The 17,549-nt window shown below is 35.5% G+C and overlaps 1 protein-coding gene across 1 annotated transcript in view; it reads left to right on the forward strand.

Annotated features, from left to right (window-relative positions):
• The first annotated feature begins 293 nt into the window (after positions 1–293).
• Positions 294–17,549, forward strand: part of ck (unconventional myosin-VIIa ck) — a 251,992-nt gene continuing 234,736 nt past the window's right edge. The window contains exon 1 of the mRNA XM_089106554.1: positions 294–418. The gene's annotated coding sequence lies outside the window, so the exon portion shown is untranslated. The remainder of the gene's footprint in view (positions 419–17,549) is intronic.

Raw genomic sequence — 17,549 nt, forward strand, 5'->3', positions numbered from 1 at the left:
CTTGTACAACTTTTTTGTAATATCTTAGATTGTAAAAAGAAACCGTTATTTCAAAGTTTCCTTGTATTCCCCTTATCCTAACTTTTTCTCTTGCGTACAAGCCTGTATTATTATATATAAACGAATTTTGCTCAAAGTATGGCTGTTTTTGTATGCACAGCTGCTGAATTTTTCTATCAAGTCATATTTTCGGTCTATTTTCTTATATGACAACATTGGCAAAATGAGAAGCCCTGAATAGCCGCGCGGTGAATAACTGTTTACTATACTAGCCTTTAGTTGTACCAAGTTATCGGGTATTTAGTATCTATAGTTAGAATTGCCAAGGTTTTAAAATTCATAATTTCGTGAAAAAAAAGGATTACGATTACTAAGGATTACGAAGAAAAGGGACAATATATAATAATAAAATTTATAGGTAATGTTTAGCTTATTTAGTCAACTTGTAGGTGAATTGAGCAACTCAGTAACTGAAAGATTACAGTTCGACTCTTCATTCACCTTTTTCTATGCATTATTTTGAAAGAATTAGGTAAAATGCTACTTTTGGCTATCTTGGAAATGGGTTGAAGAGCGAGGCGTTGAGGAGGGACAGCGGTAAGTTTTTACCAAATCATATTATTGAGTTAGGATTAAAGTTAATACACCATTCGATGCCTTTTTTTATGCTTATTACGAATATAATAAGCATTTCTATCGGAAATGAATTTCAGCCCCCCCCCCCCCTATAACGGCGATACCAACCCAAAGCTAACCCGGAATTGGCATATATAGGGGGGGGGGGGGGAACTGAACTTCATTTCCGATAGAAATGCTTATTATATTCGTAATCAGCATAAAATAAGGCATCGAATGGTGTATTCACTTTAGTCCTAACTCAATAATATGATTAGGTAGGTATTGACCGTTTGAAAATTCTGCGATCTAAAATCAGATCTCATAATCTACCGACTAGAAAAGATCGATATCTGAGTATTGCCGATTTTAAGCGAATTTTGATTGACACAGTAAATAAATTTGATTGACTGAATTAATTATCTATAGAGCGTCGCAGAAACATAAAATGAACATAAATGACGGGGCTGCCCCCCCCCCTTCAATCCCACGTAATTTATTCTTAAGTTTGGTCAGCATTTTCCTGAGAGTATTATAGTATGCAACAAATATAGTCCGTTAGTAAGTGCAAGCGATTTATTTACAGTTTTTTTTTTAAATCTCTCGGTGGAAGATGAAATCTGACGATCTACCAACAAACAGCGATATTTCGATTATTGTCGATTCCAATAATGCGATTATATGTCGATGGTTGTCATAGAATAGTTGACTTGGTTCACCCTTAATTAAGACTTAAATGACTCGTATATCTTTCCCCCCTTTACAGGTCAACGAGCCTTTGTGGGAATTAGTAGCCCACCCTATATTGATTGTATGTTTTTTTTTAATTATGAATAAATCGGTACAACCCCTTTATATGGGCCTCTCTAAAGAAGTCCAACAAGAGATGCTACAGTCAAACGGGAGAGGCGAAATGAAAAACCCGTTTTTACGAGATAATTCAATACACCGCTGTAGAGAAATACATTGTATAGCGTGGTTTTAAGATATTTAAAGTATTATTTTTTGGAGTTTTTTTTTGGCGGGGGGAAGGAACCTAGGTTAGGTTTGGTTACGTATTTAATATGTACTATGCTTTGCCCCCCACTCCCTCTAATGTGAAAATGTATAGCCCAAATTTGTTTCTAAACTTATATAGTCATCCTATTTTATTTTATTTCATTAGCATTAAGCAAACTTGACTTTTTAGAAAGGCCCATATAAAGGGATTGTACCAATAAATCTTATCTCATTACCTTCTTTCCCCTTCTTTACAGGCCAAGGAGCCTTTGTGGGAATTAGTAGCCTACCCTATATTGATTGTATGTCCTATATTGATTGTATGTTTCATTATGAATAAATCTTATGTCATGTCGCTCAAATTGCAGACCTTGAATTAGATTAAATTCAAGAAAGTTTTCAAATGAAAGTAAAGAACGACCAAAAAAAATTAACTTTAGTTTTAAGCCCTGCCCTCATTAAAACTTTCAAGGGAAATTGACCGAATAAAAACAGCTTCATTTTCACCGAACTTTACTTTTTCTGAAAACAACTGTCCCTTCAAATCCGCCTGATTTGCCTTCAGAGTCTCAAAAAGCATAAACCCTGTAAACGGGGAACAAATCTCGGAATGATTGTTGCAGTAGGTATTGGGGTATATTAAATATATTTAATTGTAATATTAAAATATTTAATTTTAAGTATAATTCGTTAATAGTGATTAGTAAAGAAGGATGATGTTGTATTTTCAATTTTGTTGCTATTTTGAAGAATGATGATTCTGATCAGGGAAGTACGCAGGGGGGGGCCTCCGGGCCTGGACCCCCCCGAAATCTCACGATTTTTTTCATTTTCCCATAATTTTCTGATTTTTCTCACAGAATAATGGGTTTGAAGGATTTGGCCCCCCCCCGAAACAAATTGGCCCCCCCCGAAACAAATTCCTGCGTACGTGCCTGATTCTGATGTAGTATATCCTGTGCATACCCAAAGAAAACCTGCAAATGTCAAAGCTTTGACTGTTGACGATTCTAATGGCGATGGTTCTGTTGAACTTGTCATTGGTAAGACTGGAGACTGGAGTTGCCAGTAAAAGCTATTAAGTTCGGACGAATTTGCCTTAAAAGGCGCAATGAATATACGACCTTAATTTCTATTATCAAATAAAAAAAAGCAACTGAAGATAAGAACCAAAATTCAAACTTAAAACGAACAGAAATCATTCCGCATATGAAGGGGGTCGCCCCCTCCTCAAGACCTCGCTCTTCACACCGAAATTTTTAGTACTTTAAAAATAGCTTGTTAAGATTACGACTTCTATTTTCACATTCACAAATAAATAAACTAAACAACTAAACATAGGTTTAACACATGTTTAACATAGGTTTAACATAATAACTAAACATAGGTTTTCGCGTTGCATAAAACCTATGAAGGTTTGCGGAAGAATTGGGACAAAATTCAAAAGTTAGCTTAAAGAGCGAGATGCTGAGGATGGGGCGATCCCCTTCATATACGCAATGATTTCTGTTCGTTTCAAGTTTTAATGTTGCTCCTTACTTTCAGCGTAAAATCTTGTTTTTTTTTTATTTATTTTCTGATGGTTTTTTAAATAATGCCGGGAAATCCACCTCCACCTTCGCGGAAAAATCCCCCTCACCACGGAAAGATTACCCTTAACGTCTCTACAGGCAAAATTGATTCGGAAAAGAGAAAGTAAGACAAATAAAATCAACTTCGTATGGGAACTCTGGCAAATTCCCCCAGTGTAAAATTTCTCCCGAAAAGTTCACCCCCAGAAGCCTCTCTCCCCATGGAAATTTTTTTTCCGTGGAAAATCTCCTTAGCGGAAAATTCACCCCCCCCCACTCCGATAAAAGTGTGCACACTACCTCGTAAACAATGGGCAAGATTTATAACCTAAAGACCTTTCTCCAGGAGATGTGGGGGGTCATGCTATCTCCAAAGGTAATTGTTATCTCAAAATCTTGATCGAAATGATTTCGGAAAAAGGTGGTTTGGGAAGGGGGTAAGTTGCCCTCTAATCTTTTTGATCATTTATAAAAGGCGCTTAGAAAGGTCACTTAAAATTTTCCACTTAAAAAGGGCACTAGAACTTTTAACTTTCGTTCGAATGAGCCTTCTACCGGTAAAGCTTAGGACCACTGGGTCGATACGATCATCCCTGGAACAAAAAAAAAACAAAAACAAACAAACAAAGAAACAAATAAACACGCATCCGTGATCTTTCTTCTGGCAAAAAATACAAAATTCCACATTTTTGCAGATGGGAGCCTGAAACCTCTAAGAATAGGGTTCTCTGATACGCTGAATCTGGTGATATGATTTTCATTAAGATTCTTTGATTTTAAGGGGTCTTTCTCCCCTTTTCAGAAATCAGACAAATTTTTTCAGGCTCGTAGCATTTGATGGGTATCACTAAACTTAATGAATCTTATATATTTGGAATCAACATAATAAGCTGATTTTCATATATATCTAATGATATCAAAATTCCATTTTTTAGAGTTTCGGTTACTATTGAGCTTGGTCGCTTCTTACTTACGGTTCGTTGCTACGAACTGTTCGATGAAGTGAAGGTGCTTGTGTAGGCTGTATCAAAGAATTAGGAGTAGACAAAAAGTTACAAGCTATGCAAATACTTAATTTTTTATCTAATTTTAGAACAAGAAAGACATTGGTTTTACGAACTCATTTACAAATTAACCTAACATACGAAAATGTGTAAATGCACCAAGGGCCAATACCCCGCCCCTGATTCTCATGACTTGTACAATTTTTCTACAATCTTTTAGATTGGAAAAACAAACCGTTTATTTCTGTGTGTCTTTGTATTCCCCTTCTCCTGAGATTAAATAAAAAAACATGTTTTTTCAATTGAAAGTAAAGAGCAAGATTAAAACTTACCGAACATAAATTATTACGTATATGAGGGGGGTTTCCCCTCCTCAACACCTCGCTGTTTAAGCTGAAGTTTTTAGTACTTAAAAAAAGCCTCTTGTTGTTCTAATGAAACTAGTCTTGTATTTCAGGGGTCGTTCTTAAAGAATTGGAACAAAATTCAAACTTTAGCGTAAAGAGCGATTCATTGAGGAGGAGGCAACACCCCTCATATACGTAATAATTTCTTTTCTTTTTAAGTTTTTATGTTGCTCCTTACCTTCAGTTGAAAAAACTTATTTTTTTTATATTTAATTTCTGATCGTTTTTTAAATAATACCAGGAAATCTGGCTCCACCTCCTCCTCACTCGCTCCCTCCTCCCCACAGATATATCCTCTAGACAATTCATTCCTGGTGAAAATTTACCCCGGGCAATTATCCTTAACATATCCACGCGTAAAATTGAGACGACAAAGAGAAAGCAAGACATAAGAAGAATTTTGTATAGGAATTCTGACAAATTCCCCCAGTGTAAAATTTCCCCTGAATAAATAACCTCATGGAAAATTCTCTCCTTGCAAAATCCCTTAGCAAAAAATTCGTCCCCACCCAAAAATATATGCATACTTCCCAATATCAAATATTTTCCATAAACAATGGTCAAATTTTATAAATTAAAGACCTTTACCCAGGAGCTGGGGGGGGGGGGCTTTGTTACCTCCAAAGACATAGTTATTCGGCCTTTCAACTATGCTGAACATAATGGATATCTCAAAATTTTGATCGGACGATTTTGAGAAAAAAAGGGGCGTGGAAGGGGGCCTAGTTGCCCTCCAATGTTTTTGGTCACTTAAAAAGGGCACCAGAACTTTTGATTTCTGTTTGAATGAGCCCTCTTCCGATATTCTAGGGTCACTGGGTCGATAAGATAACCTCTGGAAAAAAACAAACAGATCCGTGATCTTTCTTGTTGCAAAAAATACACAAATCCCACGGTCGTATGCCCCCCCCCCCCAGGGTCGTATCCAGATTTTTTTCGGGGGGAGGAGTTGGGTTGCAATAAAAAACTCAATAAAAATTTGTTTACGATCATTTTTATTACGTTTTTACGAGTCTAAAAACATTTCAGGGGGGGGGGGGGTCAAACCCCCTAAACCTTCCCGTGGATGTGGCCTTTTGCCCCCTTTTAAAAATTTTACTATTTCGGATAAAAGAAAAATTTCTTCAGGCCAATACAGGTTTGCCATTTTCTCCAGTGGCCTAAAATTACAGAATAGTTTAGAGTTAGGAGTAGCCGACCCCTGATTGAAAAATACTCCATCTTCAGCAAATGAAAAATATAATAAAAAGACTTCAACTATCCTTGATACACTTGCGAGTGCGTAGGCTAATTTCATATTTTAGAGCGTGTATGCAATTTAAACGTAACTTACTACTGCTTGTCGGGGGGCGTCAATTCATGAAAATTTACGGGTGTGAGGCGGGGTTTAAAATATATTTTTTAAATCTTGGGGGGAATGTAAATTTGATTTTTTTTTAATTTTTTATTGAAAATACCAAAAAGGGTATTTTCTATAATAATACTCAGGGAAAGGTATTTTTTTTAAATCTAGTGAGAAGTAAGTGCCCCCCCAATTCTTGCCCCTGTACTTTTCTGTGCTTCTTGCCCCTGTACTTTTTCTGTACTTCTTGCCCCTGTACTATTCGATTTCTTCTGAAGGTTTGGCAGAACATTCCTATCTACAGTAAGTTTATTAAAAATTGTCTTTTTCAAGCGTTCGGGCGAGCGTATTAGAATCATAAAATGTTAACTTATTTTGATGTAATTCAAGAAATGAAAATGTAGAGAAAATGTGCATAACATTTTAAACAATTTGGGAAAAAAAGCAGCAACATTTAAATAATATAGAAATCCGAATATTTCGACTTTACGCCCGGAAGCCTTTATCAACGAAAACAAAAACAAGAATTAAGCTATATTAAACAAAATGTATAAAGAAAAGGAAAACAGAAGGTGTTTTCTTTATATTTTCATTTAAATAAATAGGCAATAAATGTAATAAGTTATTACTATTTCTATTAGGTTGTAATATCTTCATTGATATGAAAGGGACTTAGTAATTCGTATATCCAAGGATAGATAACGCGGTAAATACATAGCGGAATAGGTTCTAATTTGTTTTATTTTATTGTCTTCATTTTTCCAGGGAGGGTCAAGTGTTCCCCCTGTTTCCCTAACTGCCCGCGTTCCTAGGATATATACACAAGTTAGTTGAATTTTTTTCCAATTGGTGATAAAATTCTTGATAATGGACTTTTTTAAAAGCAATGCTCAGTAATTTTTCCGAATTTTGGATTAATTCGCTACCTGAAAGATAAGCATAGCATTCGATTCGCCATTCAATGCTTGTTATAATAGTCCGAGACCCTACCCTCATGCCTGGTTATAGCCCTAGGCTATGCTCGAAAATGGGTAAAGGTTCAGAATAGCGGCCGTCCAGAAGGAGACATGCTAGAACAAAAAAGGAGATATTTTTATATTGGTAATTTTATGCTCATTTTTGTGGTTTTGTTCGTGTTTTCGACCATTCATCCTCATCCCCCCTCCATAATGGTCTTATTTAGTCTGAAGCTATATAAAAAAAACAATCATTGAGGAATTCCTAATTCCGGATACTTGCTGCATGTTATATAGTAAAAATTTCACCATTTTTATTTTAGTTTTTATGTAGCATAGAGCTATAGGAGATAATTAGGGATAGGATGGATTGTCAAAAACGTGAACAAGCCATAAAAATGAAGGATCTTTTCAAGGGATAACAAGGGATCTTTAGCAGTGGTACATTGCGTAATGAGGAAATATTGTTAGAAAATAGTGGGGAAATATAGCACAATATAGCCGAGTATTAGCCTTCTTAATAAGTCCCTAATTAACTTAAATATTTGATATATGTAGCCTACAACGAAAGTGCTATAACATGGGATCTTTAGCAGTGGTATATATGTAACGGGAAAGGTCCAAAACGAATATAAAATTAGCAATCTAAACATGTCTCTCTTTTTTTCTCTTGTATCTCCTTCTAGAGAGCCGCTATTCTAGACCTATAACCTAAAGTTTGCTGAGATCTGCTTTCAGGCCACCCACATCCAAAACGGAGTCTGACACAGGTTTGTGCAGGTTATCATTTTAAGTGACGTGTTCAACACGGGTTTGGGTATTTTCGAAACCCGTGCTCAACCATGCTATTCTGGCACGTTACAATTTGGAAGAACCCGTGTCCAACACGCTTGGAACCCGTAAGGTGAAAATGCAACACGTTTGGAACTTGTAAGATGAAAACAGTTTAGAATTTGACTGGGTTAAATGCGGAGAACCTGAAAACGATTTTTGTCGAACCCACTAAAACACTCTTCAAACCCGGTGCCTGAAAACACAATTTTTTTTGAAGCAACTGCTGATGAAAAATAAGTCCGAAAGAAAACGCAACACGTTTGGAACTGGGTTAAACACGGAGAACCTGAAAACGATTTTTGTCGAACCCACTAAAAACACACTTCAAACCCGATGCCCGAAAACGCAACTCTTTTTTTTTGAAGCAACTGCTGACAAAAAATAAGTCCGATTAAGTCGGAAAGTAGCGCAAATTAACAAAATAGCAAGTCCGCCTATGGCCATGTCAAGGCAGGTAGTGATTATTATTATATTTGAGACCGTTAAATGGTAAATCGAAAGCTATCTTTTAACTAGCAACAGGGATGTAGGTCCTGTTTTTTAATAAGGGGCAAGAGTAGTCAAGGGGCAGGGGCTATATAATGTAATACAGGTATATAACAGCTATATAATACTTATCTCCAAATTGTTGGAGGGGAGGTAACTCCCCCCCCCCCGAAACGACGCCCCTGGCTAGCAAATTAATCCATCATTAGGAAAATTTACCTTTGGTTCAACAAGATTCTGAGTTGATTTAAATTGGAACCAGTCTTTTTTGTATTCGGCATTTACTAGGGCTTCAAAAATTGATTATTCTGTTAAGAAGTGGAATAACCAAGTATTAAGGAACGCTGAAAAAAATTAACACCGAAGATTCACGGAATATAATTGTCGATATAACAAGAAGTTTTATTATTAAAATTGATTCACCAGCATACATTGCACAACTAATATCTTGTCAAAAAAGAACTGTAAAATGTAGCCTACATAAATTACAATAAAAGTTGCCTAGAAAAACAATCTCCAATGTAGAAATAGCTGCAAAATCTCCCTTCAAGAAAAATTCCTCCCTCGTAATCCCCCCACCAGAAAAATTCCCCCCAAAAATAGCTGTATACTTCCCAATAACCAACATTATATGTAAAAAATGGGCAAAGGATATATCCTGCAGTCCTTCTTCAGGGACTTTGGAGGGTCAGGTCATCCTCCTCCAGGTTATCAGGTTATCAATATGACGTATCTGCAATATGTATTGACCAGCTAAGGGTTTCGAGTTGAAACGTTCCGGTTGGGGGGGGGGGCGGACGTTATATTTTGACTTGGAGAGACACTAGAGCTTAATCGAAAGATAGTGCATGTATTTAGGTCATCAACATAACATATTTTGCAATATGTTGGGAACAGGAAGGGGAAGGGTATGAAAGTATTCAAATTTTGTATTGGAGAGATGACTTAAAACAGTTTATGTCTGATCAAACAAATCTATGTATCCAAATTGATGATATCAAATAATTAACGTAATTGCATACACATTTATAACTTCTGAAGTTCTGATTTTCATAAATTGTTAACTGAGATGTCTAAAGGTCTCTTGCACTTCACAAATCGATGTAGCAAGGATGAAGATTTTATAAACTTCAAGATCTTGAAATAGTAATTGTTTTTGGTGTCCCAAGATGATCAAAATTTTTTAAACTAAGTTAAAAAAAAGCTTCTAACAATAATAAATTGAGATATTAAGCAGTAAAGTAAACTAAGTACAGTTTCAGTTCATTTGATCGTATTAATTTGTATTTCAAGATAAAAACACTTTAATTAGCTATTTTTAATCAACTGGTACTTATTTGGCAACTTTTTGGGAACATCTGTTCATTTTAAAAGAAGGTCTTTGGCCAGCTTTATTGTGATTAATTAGTCAGTAGACAGCGTTGCCGCTAAGAACACTTACTCAAAAAGTCACTTTGGCTGAGAAGAGTCCTTATTTGGCTTGAATGTCATTCACACTTTTGGAATGTAAAACCTAATGAGGCAAATTATACGTTACCTTTACGTGACAGAACTGACATGAAACTTAAAAGTAACAGGACAAATTTTTTTGTTTGAGCACTAAGGGACAGGAGAATTTCGATGGAAGAATTTAAAATTACTTCCTCTAAAAATAGAAATGGTGAACCTTCTATTTTGTGCTTTAGACATAGTGATTGATTAGTTAAAAGGTAAGGATACCCACCTGCAAGATATCTCAAAGAAAACCGAAAAATATTGATTCTTCACTTGAAATACCTTTTTTTGGTAAAAATGAGTATGCTACCCGTTTACTGCTGTGATCCATAAAGTTAATCGGATAAGGTGAATAATATAATCATTACCAATTATGAGATCTCACAAAAGCTGTGCAACTTATTTGTTGATTATTAATCTGCAAAGTGTCTACGTCATTTTAATAACTTTTATTCTGGGTCATTCCACTTGATAAAACAGGAGGTCCCTGCAAGGCGATTTAGGGTTTCCTATAACTTTTATATCGGCTTAGATCCGTGTAAACTTTCCTACATATTATTCAGGGACCTAAGTAGGGGATGGGCCCTGAAGTCCACCCCGAGAAATCATAAATTTTCTCTAATTACTGGGCTCTTGTTGAAGTTCTCAAATATAATCATTTTCTTATTATCCCCCCCCCGAAAAATTCCTACGCTCTTGCCTGATGTAGCCTAAATCGGGATAATTACATTTCAAAATATTTTCCCTACAGTTTTGAAGAATTTAACTTCAGGCAACAGTTGTCTTCGATACTATAGGAGAAAATGATAATATTACTATTATTTTAGAATTTCAGTCATGATTTAAGATGTCTATCGAAAATGTAAACTTAAAACGAAGTTTGGTTTGAAAAGATATAAAGGCAAAAGAGATGCAATTAATATTTGATAGCGGGGGGGGCACCCGGGAATTTAATCTGGGGAGGGGGCAAGATCCAAAAAAGGCACACAAATTTTGAGATATCGGGACTCTCTTGTGCATGCACCAGCAAGCTAAGAGGCATCGATAAAGCATAAAATATTCGAAGTCGCCGCCCCCCCCCCCGAAAAAACTTTTCCCGGGAGTTTTGACTCGACGTTGTGATGTAAAACAGTGTAGACCTGCCAAAATTAAACTTTAGAAGTAGAAGGAGGGAAAAAGTCCTAACCCTCGCCGACTTCTTTAACCACCTGTACATGCATTTAGTCTAATATCGATTTTTTTACTTCATAAATTTAACTTTCACTCAAGAAATATTCTGTTCTGAATATTTTTAGGGAAAAACCACAAGTACGGGGCTCGGTTCATCAGTGGAAGCATGTGCTATTAGAATTTTTGTGATCAATTTAATTCGAAATTGATTTAATTTAATTCTAAATTGTTTCACCGGTAAGCGTCAGTAAAAAAAAGAAGATTAGAACTGCTGGCATGAAAATATATAATCTATTTCTGTTTCCTGTTGTTTTTTTTTGGGGGGGGGGGAATTGAGGCAAAGGGAAATAGCTAGGATTATTCAGTCGAACGTTGTTTTTTTTCAGAAAAAAACAACAACACAAATCAGCTGTTTTAAGAAAAACAATCGTTTAAAAAGCTGTTTTCACATGGGAGGAGGGGGGAAAGAGTAATGTGTTGAATAGGTTGGGATGGAGGAAGGGCTTGCGCAGCTGTTTCGGCCTCAGGTGGCTGCAGTAAGTTTTTAATAGCAGTAGCAATTTTATAATGTTCAAATTTAGAGAGTATAATTCACAAAGCCTCTAAATGCTTAAACGGATTTTTGTGGGCAAATATATTGCCAATGAAGTCGTTTCCAATAGTAGACTAGAAAGTACTATTTTGCCCAGACGTATAGCCAAACAGGTTTTTCTGGTAACGCAATCCGTGGTCATTCATCTGTAAGTTGATTAGTAGGTTTTTTTTTTTAAACTTGGCTATTCGTTTCATGGGTTTCATTAATAGAACGAGTAATGTTCTTGAAAAGGGTAATTACTTCTTTAGTTTACGAGATTTGCGAATTTTTTGCGAAAAGGTATTAGCGTAGGGGTATTGCGATGCTTAAGAATGTCTCACGGGTAATTAAAGAATGGGGTGCTTACATCAGATACTTAATAGATTTGACGCTTACAAGTGACATTGCTAGAGTCAAATATATTTGGTGTTGGTGATATTTTGACCCTCCAAGCCCCCTGGGGAAAGGGCTGCACAGTGTATCGGTACCGGACGTATTATTTTTGGGCGTATTGGTATCGCAGGTATCTATACAGATTTTTAGTAGCTCGTATAAAAGATATTACTCATATCTACGTTCTTCCTATAAATTCAACCATCAGCAACTTCAAAACGGCACTAAAAACGGCACTTTTGGTGCAATGTCTCAAGTGGAAAAGCTGGGGCTAGTGGACTACCAGCACTTCCGGTTTTTCTGGTATGCGTAATTTCAAAGTTCAATGTCTTTTTTTAGTGGTAAACCTAAAACCAAAATGCGGGCAGGAGATAACATAATTTACTTAGACAATGAACGATATTAATTAGTGATTAATTGTATCAATTTAGAAAAAAAATGATTAAACTGATTAACATTTAAGATAACACCAAAGGTGCTGTTAACTGAGGTAATTTGTTATAAATTTGAAAAATACCTAAAGACGAATCGGAAATGGTTGATTAACATTTGCAAAAAAGGGACTAATGGGATTTGCGAATCGGAGGAGATGGAGTGTTTATGCACTGTATAATACACAAGTGATATTTTGGAGAGTATTGTCAATTTAAATAGGATCTAACGTTCCCCGAGGGGTTGAGTTAAATTGGGTTGAGTTGCACGAAGGTTAAGTAGTACGAGAGTTCACTAGCACGGGGGTTCAGTTGTACAGGGTTTCGGTTATACAGGGGTTCAGTTACATGGAGGGATTCAGTTGAACAAAGGGGGACTTTGGGCAGTGTGTGTCTCTTTAGGCTGTGTGTCTCTTTGGGCAGTTTGAATCTTTATGGTCCGTGTGTGCCTCTTTTGGCTGTTTGTGTCGTGTTGGGCTTTCCGTCTCTCTTTGGTCTGTATGTGTCTCTTTGGGCTGTTTGAGTATTTTAGGTCTGTGTTTGTCTCTTTGAGTTGTGTTTCTCTTTGGCCTGTCTGTGTCTATTTGAGCTGTTTGTGTCTCTTGAGACTGTGTGTGTCTATTTGGGCTGTGTGTCTCTTTGAGCTGTTTGAGTCTTTTTGGTCTGTTTGTGTGTCTCTTTGGGCTGTTTGAGTCTTTTTGGTCTCTGTTTGTATCTTTGGGCTGTGTGTGTCTCTTTGGGCTGTGTGTGTTTCTTTGGCCTTTGTGCGTATCTTTGGGCTGTGTGTCTCGGTGTACTGTTTGACTCTTTTTGATATGTTTGTGTCTCTTTGTGGGTATTTGAGTCTTTTTTTTGGGCTGTGTTTGTCTCTTTGGGATTCTGTCTCTTTGGGCTGTTTGTGTTTCTATGGTCTATGTGTGTCTCTTTTGACTGTTTGAGTCATTTTGTTATGTGTTTCTTTCTTTTGGCTGTTTTTGTCTCTTATGATTAGTATGTGAATCTTTGGTCTATGTGTGTCGCTTTGTGGAGTTTGAATCTTTTGGTCTGTATGTGTCTGTATGGGCGTTTTTTTGTCTGTGTATGTTTACTTTTGCTATTTGTGTCTCTTATATGCCATGTGTGTCTCTTTTGGCAAAGTGTGTCTCTTTGGAGGGATTTGAATCTTTTTTGTATGTATGTGTCTGTATGGTCGTTTTTTGTCTCTTTGGGGTGTGTGTGTGTGTCTTTTGGCTTTGGGTGTCTCTTCGAACTGTGTGTATGCCTCTTTAGCCTGTGTGGGTGTCTCTTTGGGATGTGTGTGTCTCTTTAGGCTGTATGTCTCTTTGGGCAGTTTGAATCTTTATGGTCTGTGTGTGCCTCTTTTGGCTGTTTGTGTCTCTTCGGGCTTTGTGTCTCTCTGTTGGATGTGTGCGTCTCCTGTCTCTTTGGGCTGTGTGTCTCTTTGAGCTGTTTGAGCTGTTTGAGTCTTTTTGGTCTGTTTGTGTGTCTCTTTGAGCTGTTTGAGTCCTTTTGATCTGTGTTTTGTCTCTTTGGGCTGTTTGTGTCTCTTTGGGCTGTGTGTGTTTATTTGGGCTTTGAGTGTCTCTTAGATCTGTGTGTATGTCTCTTTAGACTGTGTGTGTCTCTTTGGGCTGTGAGTATCTCTTTAGGCAGTATGTCTCTTTGGGCAGTTTGAATCTTTATGGTCTGTGTGAGCCTCTTTTGGCTGTTTGCGTCTCTTCGGGCTTTGTGTCTCTCTGTTGGTTGTGAGTGTCTGTTGTCTCTGTGGACTGTGTGTCTCTTTGTGCTGTGGGTGTGTTTGGGGTCGGTGTTTTGGTCTCTGAGACCTTTGTTTTTCTTGTGGAGCGGTTTGTTTCACTGTGTGCTAGATTAGTCTTTTTTTGGGCTTGTGTTGTCTCTTTGGGCTTCTTACTATGATTTCGGGGTGTTTGTATTTTTTGTCTATTTATATATGTTTGCAGTTTGTGTCTGTTTGGTCTGTGTGTCTTTCTTTTGTCTGTTTGTGTCTCTTAGGGGTCGTGTATGCCTCTTTGGGCTATGTGTGTCTCTTTGGGACGTTTGAATCTTTTGGTCTGTATGTGTCTGTATGGGCAGTTTTTTTTTTTGGTCTGTGTGTGTTTATTTTGGCTTTGTTCGTCTATTTTGGCTGTGTGTCTCTTTGGTGTGTTTGAGTCTTTTTGATCTGTTCGTGTATTTTTTTGCTGTTTGAGTATTTTTTGGGCTTTGTTTGTCTCTTGGGGCTTCTGTCTCTTTGGGCTGTGTGTGTTTCTTTGGGCTATGTGTGTCTCTTTGGGCTGTTTGAGTCATTTTGGTCTGTGTGTGTATATTTAGTCTCTATGTCTCTTTGGGCAGTTTGAATCTGTTTGGTCTGTCTGTGTTTCTTTTGACTGTTTGTGTCTCTTATAGGCCATGTGTGTCTCTTTGGGGCATTGTGTGTCTCTTTGGAGGGTTTTAATATTTTGGGTTTTTTTGGGTCGTTTGGGGCTTGTTTTTTTTTTGTGTCCCTTTGAGCTGTGTGTGTGTCTCTTTGGGCTTTGTGTGTCTCTTTGGTCTGTGTGTATGTCTCTTTAGCCTCTTTATGTCTCTTTGGGCAGTGTTTGTCTCTTTAGGCTGTATATCTCTTTGGGTAGTTTGAATCTTTATGGTCTGTGTGTGCCTCTTTTGGCTGTTTGTGTCGTTTTGGGCTTTGTGTCTCTCTGTTGGATGTGTGCGTCTCTTTGGGCCGTGTACGTCTCTTTGAGCTGTATGTGTCTCTTTGTGCTGTGGGTGTCTCTTTGTGATGTGTGTGTCTCTTTAGGCTGTGTGTGTCTCGTTGGACTGTGTGTCTTTTTTGGGGTGTCTGAGTCTTTTTGGTCTACGTTTGTCTCTTTGGGCTGTTTGTGTCTCTTTGAGCTGTGTATGTTTCTTTGGGCTTTGTGTGTCTCTTTGAGCTATGTGTCAATACGTTTAAGCAATAAATATATTTAAGCTTAACCCGTCTTTATTCTTTATAATAGTTCTATTGTAAGCAAGTAACAAACTCTTTCCTGAAGTCGCCTCTTGGATACACAATGCAGAAACTTCATTTAAGAAACTATTAAAAAATTGTAAGTAAGTAACAAATTCTTTCTTGATGTCACCTCTTTTATAAAAAATAAATAAATTTCATAAAATAAATTTATAAAAAATTGTAATTAAATATAAAATTATTTATTTTAATAAACATATTGATAAAAAAAAATACATTTCTTTAAAGAAATTATGAAAAAATTCTAAGTAAGTAACACACTCTTTCTTGAAGTTACCTCATTGATACACAATGCAGAAACTTCATTTAATAAACTATGAAAAAAATTGGAAGTAAGTAAGTAACAAAATCTTTCTTGAAGTCACCTCTTGGATACACAATACAGAAATTTTCATTAAAGAAATTATGAAAAAATTGTAATTAAGTAACAAATTCTTTCTTGAATTCACCTACTGGATAAACAAAGAAAAATTCTCAGTAAGTAACAATTTCTTTCTTGAAGTCAGCTCTTAGATAAACAATTTCATTCAAGAAATTATGAAAAAGTTGTAACTAAATAGCAAATTGTTTCTTAAATTCACCTGTTCGATTAACAAAAATACATTTCATTCAAGAAATTATGACAAAATTCTAAGTAAGTAACAAACTCTTTATTGTTTTCACGAGTTAGGTATACGATGTAGAAATTAAATTCAAGAAATTATGAAAAAAGTTCTCAGTAAGTAACAATTTCTTTCTTGAAGTCAACTCTTGGATATTCAATACGGAAATTTCATTCAAGAAATTATGAAAATATTTGTAAGTAAGTAACAAACTCTTTATTGATTTCATCTCTTGGATATACAGAACAGATACTTCACTGAAGAAATTATGAAAAAAAATCGCAAGAAAGTAACTTTTTTTCTAATTATCACAAACAATTTTCACTTAGCTACATGATGTAGAAATTTAATTCAAGAAATTATTAAAAAATTCTCAGTAAGTAACAATTTCTTTCTTGAAGTCAACTCTTGGATACACAATTTCATTCAAGAAATTATGAAAAAATTGTAACTAAGTAGCAAATTCTTTCTTGAATTCACATGTTGGATTAAAAAAAATACATTTCGTTCAAGAAACTATGACAAAATTCTAAGTAATTAACAAACTCTTTATTGTTTACATGACTTAGATACACTATGTAGACATTTAATTCAAGAAATTATGAAAAAATCGAAAGTAAGTAACTTTTTTTTTCTCTTTATCACACACAATTTTCACTTAGATAAATTATGTAGAAATTTAATTCAAGAAATTATTAAAAAATTCTCAGTAAGTAACAATTTCTTTCTTGAAGTCAACTCCAGGATAGGCAATACGGAAATTTCATTCAAGAAATTATGAAAATATTTGTAAGTAAGTAACAAACTCTTTATTGATTTCACCTCTTGGATTAGATTGTCACAGTTACATATTATGGAAAATACAAGTCTCTCGTTCAATTGAGAATCTTTTGTCCATTCTCTGGTTCTTTTGTGGAAATAAAAGAGTGACTTTGTTGAAATATACCTTTTTCTCTTTAAAACACACAATGTTTACTTAGCTAAATGATGTAGAAATTTAATTCAAGAAATTATTAAAAAATTCTCATTAAGTAACAGTTTCTTTCTTGAAGTCAACTCTTGGATACTCAATAAGGAAATTTCATTCAAGAAATTATGAAAATATTTGTAAGTAAGTAACAAACTCTTTATTGATTTCACCTCTTGGATATACAGTACAGATACTTCATTCAAGAAATTATGAAAAAATCTCAAGTAAGTAACTTTTTTCTCTTTATCACAAACAATTTTCACTTAGCTACATGATGTAGAAATTTAATTCAAGAAATTATTAACAAATTCTCAGTAAGTAACAATTTCTTTCTTGAAGTCAACTCTTGGATACACAATGTCATACTTAAATACACGATGTAGAAATTAAATTCAAGAAATTATGAAAAAAGACTGAGTAAGTAACAATTTTTTTCTTGAAGTCATCTCGTGGATACACAATACGGAAATTTCACTCAAGGAATTATGAAAATATTTGTAAGTAAGTAGCAAACTCTTTATTGATTTCACCTCTTGAATATACAGTACAGATACTTCATTCAAGAAATTATGAAAAAAATCGCAAGTAAGTAACTTTTTTTTTCTCTTTATCACAGACAATTTTCACTTATCTACAGTATGTATAAATTTAATTCAAAAAATTATTAAAAAATTCTTAGTAATTAAAAATTTCT

This window comes from Artemia sp. Qi Xiang Cuo, chromosome 21 (assembly GCF_049724085.1).
Source record: "Artemia sp. Qi Xiang Cuo chromosome 21, ASM4972408v1, whole genome shotgun sequence".
Taxonomy (NCBI): Eukaryota; Metazoa; Arthropoda; class Branchiopoda; order Anostraca; family Artemiidae; genus Artemia; species Artemia sp. Qi Xiang Cuo.